At 39.9% G+C, this 8,565-nt stretch overlaps 1 protein-coding gene across 1 annotated transcript in view; it reads left to right on the top strand.

Moving 5' to 3' along the window:
* ABHD5 (abhydrolase domain containing 5, lysophosphatidic acid acyltransferase) overlaps window positions 1-8,565 on the top strand; it is a 31,656-nt gene that overhangs the window by 1,473 nt on the left and 21,618 nt on the right. The gene's annotated exons all lie outside the window — the stretch shown is intronic.

The following is an 8,565-nucleotide window of genomic DNA, read 5'->3' as shown; positions in this document are numbered from 1 at the left end:
CCTGTGGCATAGATTATCCAGCCTCTGTTCTTTAACATACATCCTTAATACTTGTTTGTAACTACTTACTCACACTCTCGATATATGACTTCATTAGAACTATTAATCACTCCTCTGCTGAAATGACATAGTTCCATACTATATATTTTGTCTGTGTACACACAAATGATTCTATAATAACCAAGTTATTAACCACTAGTCTGCTGCTCTTCCACTGACATATTCTTTACTCATGTATGCCTTTTCATACCTTGTCTTTTAGTGTATGTTCTATTTCTTGTGGTATACTTCAGCTTCCAGTACAAACCTGTTCTTATGCCCTTCCATTGCCCCCAAATATATCGTCTGTCCTCCTTTATCCCACTATAGAATAATAGTCATCCTATCTCTTGAGTCTGTTCGCCAGCCATACTTAATGGTCACTTATCTCCCAGTTTGTTCCATCATATTTTATGGTTGTAGTCCCCAAAAATACTCTATGAGATGGTATCTAGCTGTGTTCTAATCATAAATGTGCTTTATCCCCTCTGTCAGATGTGTAAATGTGCTTTGTTTACATTAATTTTTCCTCTTTCTCCATCCTTTAAATGTCAGGCAGTGTATCTCATTGCTGATTGTCTGGCCCTCAAAAACTCATTTCTTGCCTTTTCTTTTCCATCTCCCTTCTCTGATAATTAAGTCACGTGTTATTTTGAGAAATTCCACTTAAAATTCTTCAGCTGCTTGCATGAAAATCATGCTGTGCATTCATGACTTCCTGTCAAGGATGTTACTATTTGCATGTTGTCATGCTATGTGTCAGTTCTGTTATCTTTCAGAACTCCCTGCATTCTCAGTCTTGTTCTCTTCTTAGTCCTTTTTCTAACTTACGGCTTTGGTATTTCATCTTACATATTTTGCTGCTCTGCCAGCTCAATCTGACCAGAATTGGACAGTCCATCTTTTCCAAACTCCCTGTTATGCCGTTATCACCATATATACACAGCATTCTCTTTTCAAGCATAAACTTCAAGTATAAACTTCAAAGGCACTATGCGGTTTCGTCTACTCTGTAACTCTGTGCTTTCCTCCTTTCCTCAAGTTTAAAATAGCTTTTCAAAATAATCTTCCCTCCCCTACCCACCTTCTGCAACATTACCCATTTGAAACAACAGCCCCCTTCTTGGTTCTGTGTTCTTTCTGACCTGTTCACATCCATAAAATACACATCATTTGTAAAGCCTCTTGTTGATGGTTTATGGGTTTTCTAAGTAAGAGCCTTAAAATAGCTCTGCCTCAGCCTGTTTGGCTTGTATGTTCATTGAGCACATTAGCCTGAACGTACTAGCTGTCTGGTTTGATCACACGGAGTGCTGAGTGCTGCTGAGATGGTGCCAAGCACCCTCAACCTCAGTAGCCTGTCAGGATTGCGGGGTCGTAACACTAGATGATCTGGACATCAGGTTAGGAATCACAGGCTAAATTTTCAAAAGGATTATGGCAAGTTCCTCATCATGGTTTACTCAGCTGGATAGCTTTTAAAGAGGGTTGATTTTCAGGACATTGTCAGCATCCCCCTTCGGAACAGTCAGGCCATTTGGTGTGAAATCTTACAGAGTAAGCCCCCTCAAATTCATTAAAGACTTCTGAGAACAAAATCTCATCCTTTTCCATGAATTCAGAAAGTGCATTAGCTTTGATTAAATGTTAGTACTCAGCTAATGATTTCCAAACCTCTTCACAGCCTTGGACCTTCTCTGCATAAATTTTAGATGTAGACATCTGCCTGTGAGGCAGACAGCCTAGCGTAAGTCTTTTGCCAGTATTGAATTAACTTGTACTCACTCTGGATTCATCAGGACTGCTTATGGCTTGTAATATAACTAGTAATAGCAACCACTAAATATATGTATATATACAGAAAAAATCACCAAACCAGAATGTCAGGGTTTTCCCCCACTGAGATAAGTGAAATAGCTTTCTTTACAACAAAAAATTTAAGGGATCTGCATTTACGAGCCTACATCAGATTGGTTGTAAGTGGCCTGTAGTCTTAACAAATAATGACTTGGAGTAATAGGTAAAAACATATACCGCAACACCCGTAATCACAGTTATCTTTGTATTATCTTTCAAGTTTGTTTGCATTACAGAATTCTTTTTATAATTTTGAAGTGAGCTGTTTGATTAACAAAAGAAGAATAGTTTATTAGGCTTAATAGAGCCTATGTCTACCCGTTTCTAGAATGGTTCACAGAGATAGTATGTTAAAGCATAATATTACAGCATGAAGGGACACTCAACTCAGAATTTTTGCTTGATTTTTTTGCTCATTACATCATCTGGGCTTTAAAGCAAACTGAATGGGTAGACTGCTGAAAGCAGGGTCCTGCTTACTTTGTGAAAGGAGACTTTTTCTAAGGGCCTTTCCTATAGCACAGGTGACGGACAGCAAGGCTGGGGCCTGCAACTTGCATTTTTAAAGAGCGAGTGAGACCTACATGCAGTGTTGTAAGCACATGTGGGAAAACGTTAAAGGACGTTTCCTTCCTCTTTTCTGATTTTGTCTTTTTCACTGGCAGGGTTATGTCAATCATAGCTTCAGTGCTTAATGCCTTTTATGTTATATTTGCGTGCTCATCTGAAAGTATATGTATGAGAAGGTTTTCAGGCATTAGGATTGTTTCAGAGTTTTCCTGTCCTTGTATGAATTTGGGAAAGGAAAGTCCGTGCTGCTCAGGAGAATCTCTCTTCTCCCCCCAACTTAGCTTCAAGGGAGAGAGGGAAAGATGGCAAAATATAATAGGGGCTGTCTTCTTGTTCCAGTGGTAGAAGAAAGATGGTCATGGCCCTGTCCCTGAACAAGGAAGAATATCATCTAAATGCCCCTGTGCGAGGCTCGATTAAACAGTACAGGAGATAGAACAGTAATGTTCAGCTGTTCCTGGCTGGCAACCATAGGAAAACATTATGGAAAAAGGTTTAAAAAAATTGCAGTGAGTATACAGAAGTAGATGATCTGTTCAGCTCATTTTACTTGGTTTTGACTACTCTTTGGATTCCCTTGCTTACGAATATTATTTGATTTAGACTTACAACAGAGATGAGTGAAGACTTCTATTTGTTAATTTTTTTCATTTGCTTCACCCCTTTCACACTGGTCCTCCAAGGTGATATGTAATGTGCCTACCTTTTTGAAGGGGATTTTTAGATTTTAGGTAGACCCCTTTATACATTTACCTACCACTTTTCAATCTCCCTTAGCTTAGCAGGAAATTAGATGACAGAATTGCTGTCAAGGAGTCACTGAAGGACCACAGCCTTGGTCAAGATCTGTTCGTGAGGTGACAGTGAGGCCTCTGGACTTTCTTTCACAATTTACAAACAAACCAAGTAAAATTAGCATGTCCCATTCATTTTGTTTATAATTCAGCAAATACATTTATGATTTTTCAGGCAATACTTTAGTTCTTTGTAGTTCTTTATGCTTCATCAGGGAGTCTGCCGTAGGAAACATCATCTAGAAGTTTGAATGCCACAGGTCTAGGCTGAGAGGTTTTCTCCTCCACCCTTTCTGAAACTTGTTCTTATATTAGACAGTAGAAGGAAAGGCCACACTGATGTGCTCCAGTACGCTGTGGAAGGTCTCCTCCCTCTCTTCGAGCATCAGGGCATCCTCTCAGTTGATCCTTCCCAGTGGCCTGTGGCAACACTGGTTGCCACTTTCGGTGAAGTAGCATTCAAGTGCAGGGTGTCCACTGCCACCACTGGGCTTGCAGGTGATCCCATGCTATGTGTGCTTCACGCTTCATGTATGCAGCAGACAGAGGAATGTTTATAGATACTGTCACCAGAGAACAAACAGTTTCAGTGTCTGGCCTGAAAATTTCCACTGCTTCCTGTAGAAGACCCCACTCTCCTTCAGTGATTACCCGGCCAAGTCATCTGCTATGACAGAATTCCCCCATAAAAAAAAAAAAAATCTGTCTAGATTTATCAGCCATTAGACTCAAGTCTTTAAAGAAAAATACGAGAAGCGGAGGGAGGAAGATAGTACTTATATAGGAGCTTATAATTTACATTTAGGGTATTACTGGTGGGAGGTAAGGCAGGGTAAAGAGGCAGCATTAGAAAGTCTGCTGCTAATTGTGTGGGTCAAGTGGAAACTTTCAAAGTATCAAGCAAAGACTACTACAAAAGCTGTTGAAGTAGGATTAGGGTACCTTTGAGTGAGGGGGGCTGTAGCCCCAGTAGAAATTAAACTAGGCTCATAAATCCAGAGGGGCAACTAGATGTGGGCTTGCCGTTGTGTTGGTAACTATGGGTCGTTGGAAAATGCAAACTTTAGCCAGTATTGCATACATTTGGGTATATTCAAAGTTTTTTAGAGCATACTAGGGGGCTGGTAGGCCCAGATAGAGACCTGCGTCTCCAAAAGGGACAGAGCCAGGAGGATCTCAGACCTTTCTGAACTTCTATGGGAGAATCTGAACAAGTTTCCCAACTGATAAACTATTAAAGCATCTTTTCTCTTCCTTCTTACATAATGGTTTATTAAGATTGCTTGTTGAGGAAATTTTGATTCTTATGTTTCATAATTTTTGAGTATTTACTTGCAACGCTGACATTCTTTCAGGATAGGTTTTTGTACATGATTTGCATTGACAGACAGAAAGGAGAGGTCATGGGAGGAAAGGTGAGCGTCTGCGTTTGCATTGGCCCTGAAAGATCCAGATGAGAAGCTGAACAGCGGGAGAGAGGTCAGTGGAGAAGGGACATTTGTGAGTCAGTGAAGCTGTGTAAGGGAATAAGGTCAGTCTGGAATAAGGTTAAGAGGGTAAAAGAGGAGGATTTTAAGTGACACCAAGAAAACGTGGTGAGGAATGGCAGAGGAGGAAGGTGCTCTGAATGAGTTGTAATAGACTCAGGATCATAGGAGACTAGAGAAGGGAGGGGAAGATACAGGCATAAAAATGCATTCTGTAACAAAAGATACACGAGCACCTATTGCCATTGAGAAAGTCTGCTCATACATTGAAGTGAGGAAGAGAAGGGTATTTCAGTGAAGGAAGAAATGGGGTGGGTTAGTGCCGGCAGACTATTGTAGAATTTTTCTTCTTGATTACATTTAGTAAGTGTCATGCTGACACTGAAGGCTTATTAATTATATCATACCTTTCCATAAGGGGACATTTGATGCAATGGCTTTTTAAACTCATTTAACTTCTTACCTATTTTTAAGACGACTTACACGTTGTTGACATCTAAAGCATTTGTAGTGTAGGGATGTATACAAAATAGTCTGTTATAAAAAGTGTTGTGCACTTCTTAGGTTTTCAAAGAAGTGGCAATGAGGCTAGGTACCTCAAAACATTGAATACCAGTTATTGAAGTTGGACGTAGGTAACTGTTAGTGACTGTTGGTCATTATGATAAAGGAATACAGTGTAGAAGCTGTTCTCATGATGTGCAGTGAAACAACCCGTCTTCAGTGTGTATTCACACTCGAGTCTGAGTGCGGTTTGTGTATAGTGGGAAGTAATCATGTAATCTGTGTTCTTACATGGATCCTAACAGCAAAATGAAAACATCCATCTCCTATTTAAGTTGTGATCCAAATTGTGCATAATACACTGCTGAATATAAACAAAAGATAAGCGGGGTAGAGTGTGGGTGGGCAATGGTGCAAATTTATGAGAGGTGCCTGTCACGTGTGTGACGTGTTTGTGTCCTGTTTGATGGAATTTGGGGACAGTATGAATTGCGGGCCTCTGTCATGGAAGGTATGAGAAGGTTGACAGATAAGGTTTAAGCAAGGTTAAGGTTACACAATCGCTGAAGGGCAGAAGGAGTACATCACTATGTGGATGAATAAAATGAAAGTAGTATGAAAGTTCTATAACATCTGAAGGGCACCAACAGGAAGTCTTCATTTTCTTTATTTTAGTTATGCTTTTCTTCACAAATTCTTAACGCAATGTGCAGCGTGTTATTTGTAAAAGCAATACCTGTGGCAATGCCAAGTTCTATCAGACATGAGTTTGGGGGAGGCAGAGGGACGTAGGTCCTTGGTGGTACCTAACCTGTGTAAAACACTTGTGATCTCTGTCTCAAGGTTGAGTAGTTTTAGTGGGACCGTGCAGCTCCTCCCTTTCCTCTCCTGTGCCTCTGCATCTTTATCTCTGTATTCTTCCATGCCTGGTCTGTAGTTGCTAATACAATTTTTCTCTAGATTGTGTTTGATTCTAGCTTTTAAATCAAAATACTAAATAATGGATCCTTAGAAGAGGCGGAAGAAAATAACCAAGGGATTGCTTATCTGATTACTATTAGCTGTTAGCAGACCTCAAAGTTTTTAAGGGGAAATGGCTGTATGTTAGAGGGTGTGTTGTAAGTTAGGGAGGAACAGTGTTTCTGAAAGCTTGTTAGAATTAATTAGTTCTTTGCGCTGCAGTATATTTGCGACCTGACTTTAACCCCGCTGTGGAGGAGACTTTGTAACTTTTTGAAGGATGGTAGGACACTGCCCTTGTTTGTAGATTTGGAACCTATTTATTAGTGAACAATAGTAGGAATAAGTAATAGCTGTATGGCCACATGCATGGTTTCTTCATTATTGCACACATGCTTAATGGTTTCTTGCACTGGGTGCCAACACAGCTACTCTGTAAGCAGTATAGGTGTTACAGGTTGGAGGCATGGGTGGCAGTCCACAGATAAACTTCATTCTTGGGGTAGGTACTGAAAAAGCACATGCCCTGAAATGCACGCCTTGGGTATAGCTAGAATGGGGATGGAAGAAATCACAAAAACATATAAAAAGGATACATGCATGAAAATGATATATGCATGAAAGATAATGAAAGGCAATTCTGGGAGACAGAGAAGAAAATGGGGAGGGGGCCACAATCATGCAAGTTACACCAATGGCTGAGGTTCAGCATGAGAGGGAGCAAAACTGTAGGTCCTTTCCGCTGCCTGAATGCTCAGGTTGTTGAAATGAATTTAAATGACACAGGAAACTTCAATATCACTAAAATAGCCAGAAAATGTTCATTGGTTATGGATTCACATTCCTTATTTACATTCTCAGGTTAATTTTAATAAGTGATAGTCCTGTGTAGCACTGTTAATATAAATAGAGACAGTAATAAAATTTGCCTCTGATTTTTTACATTAATTCTGATGTTGAATGTTCCAAATACAGAGTTCAAGATGTAGTAAGTACAAGAGGAATGCATTGTTTTTACCTCTGACCTAGTGTAGCAATATTCTGCAATAACCTGTCAACAGGCTTTTTGTTGGAATGGGGCTGATGTACATTACGCTTCCTAGAAATATTATGCAGAGGTTTTCAAAACATTCTATTTTAATGTTACTGAAGTATCCAAGAGTTTTACAACATCTAACTGCTTGGAACATCTTGGCTCGAAACTCATCTAAACAGAACTTTATAGGCAGAGTTATAATGTCATCTGGGGAAAAAAATTGCTTTCCTTTTTAACCCATTCACAGCAATTTCGTACATTTTCATGTCACCTCATGAAAGTGGTAAACAGACATTTGTTAAAGGATTGAGGCTTTTTGTTCCTATACCATATTCCTAAATCTCGCTTCTGGGTCTTCCTTCTTTAGTATGCTCCTCAAGGTCTTTCCCTGAGGATTACAGCATTTTTGGTCTTTTCATGCAATGATTATGTAGTGGAACGTGATTTATTTTTCTACTCCTGATGTTTGTCTGCAACTGCCAAAGCCTAATTTTTGTCCCAGCAACATCTCACTCAAGTTGTTGTTGTGATTACCTCTACTGTACTTGCAGAAGCTCTGCCCCTGGCTATACAGCCTTTGCAGTAACAGTTACTGTACATAGATTGTGTATGCTTGAATGGTTCTGACTGTATTCATTATTCTCAGAAAACTGCGGCGTTAAAGAGCGTGCTGCAGTTTGGGGACAGGAATGAAGAACTGTAAGGACTCCTAAAATTGGTTATGCTCTCAATGTTCTCATGAAACCATATCCCAAGCCTTGTTCGAGACATCCCTGCCCAGTTAAATCTGGACTGACTGAGGTCAGGATTATATGTTACTGTCTGTCAGTGGCAGCTCCAACTTAAAAGCTTGCTGTCCTCCCCCCTTGCCTCTTTTTTTCCATCTTGTTCCAATAGGTCTGCTGGTTAACTGTTTGGCTTCTCTGTGGCTGGGTCTTCAAAATTATCTGGTTTAAAACAGTTTCTTTTAAAGCTGAATCATTTCACAAATCTGATAGAAGGAGCAGATGCAAAATAGTTGAATTGGCAAAATGGAGGGAAGAGTGAGTTTTGAGATCTGATCTGATCTGCTGGTAGTGAGGGTGCCTGAGATTCAGGCATTACATCACCCAGTTTACTGCATACTGACACCAGCAGGAATGAAAACGTAGAAGTAGGGTGCTTCTCAGAGTTGGACTAACACACAGACTTCTCAGTGTGTTTTATCTTTCCTATTTTAAAAAATGGCTTTCCTTGACTTAACAGATGAACACTGAATATTAACTGCAGTCAACTAGTTACGTCAAAGGTTTGAGTCTAATATATATTTTGTTGCATC

This window comes from Tyto alba, unplaced genomic scaffold (genome assembly GCF_018691265.1).
Source record: "Tyto alba isolate M040663 unplaced genomic scaffold, T.alba_DEE_v4.0 Super-Scaffold_46, whole genome shotgun sequence".
Taxonomy (NCBI): Eukaryota; Metazoa; Chordata; class Aves; order Strigiformes; family Tytonidae; genus Tyto; species Tyto alba.
The sequence above is the reverse complement of the archived record's forward strand: the minus strand, read 5'-3'. Positions and strand labels throughout refer to the sequence as shown.